This window comes from Arachis hypogaea, chromosome 3, assembly GCF_003086295.3.
Source record: "Arachis hypogaea cultivar Tifrunner chromosome 3, arahy.Tifrunner.gnm2.J5K5, whole genome shotgun sequence".
In the NCBI taxonomy this organism is placed as follows: Eukaryota; Viridiplantae; Streptophyta; class Magnoliopsida; order Fabales; family Fabaceae; genus Arachis; species Arachis hypogaea.
In genome coordinates, this window is record NC_092038.1 from 55,976,960 (window position 1) to 55,977,892 (window position 933).

Sequence of the window (933 nt, forward strand, 5' to 3'; positions counted from 1 at the left end):
GGAACAAGAAAAAGGCATTCTTGTTGAAGCTGATCCAGAACCTGAAAGGACTCTGAAGAGGAAACTAAGAGAAGCTAAATTACAACAATCCAGAGACAACCTTGCTGAAATTTTCGAACAAGAAAAGGAGATGGCAGCCAAACCCAACAAAAATAATGCAAGAAGGATGCTTGGTGATTATACTATACCTACTTCCAAGTTTGATGGAAGAAGTATCTCAATTCCTGCCATTGGAGCAAACAATTTTGAGCTGAAACCTCAACTAGTTGCTCTAATGCAACAGAACTGCAAGTTTCATGGACTTCCATCAGAAGATCCCTACCAGTTTTTAACTGAGTTCTTGCAGATCTGTGAGACTGTTAAGACTAATGGAGTAGATCCTGAAGTCTACAGGCTCATGCTTTTCCCTTTTGCTGTAAGAGATAGAGCTAGAGCATGGTTAGACTCTCAACCTAAAGATAGCCTGGACTCCTGGGATAAGCTGGTCACTGCCTTCTTGGCTAAGTTCTTTCCTCCTCAAAAGCTGAGCAAGCTTAGAGTGGATGTTCATACCTTCAAACAAAAAGATGGTGAATCCCTTTATGAAGCTTGGGAAAGATACAAACAGATGACCAAAAGATGTCCTTCTGACATGTTTTCAGAATGGACCATGATAGATATATTCTATTATGGTCTATCTGAGTTCTCTAAGATGTCATTGGACCATTCTGTAGGTGGATCCATTCACCTAAAGAAAACGCCTGCAGAAGCTCAAGAACTTATTGACATGGTTGCAAATAACCAGTTCATGTACACATCTAAGAGGAATTCCGTTAATAATGGGACGCCTCAAAGGAAGGGAGTTCTTGAAATTGATGCTCCGAATGCCATATTGGCTCAGAACAAAATGTTGACTCAGTAAGTCAACATGATTTCTCAAAGTCTGAATGGATG

The 933-nt window shown here is 40.3% G+C and overlaps 1 non-coding gene across 1 annotated transcript; it reads right to left on the minus strand.

Annotated features, from left to right (window-relative positions):
* Window positions 1-529: 529 nt before the first annotated feature.
* LOC112793924 (small nucleolar RNA R71) lies at window positions 530-633 on the minus strand. The gene has a single exon (XR_003198611.1). It is a non-coding gene; the product is annotated as a small nucleolar RNA R71 (small nucleolar RNA).
* Window positions 634-933: the final 300 nt, after the last annotated feature.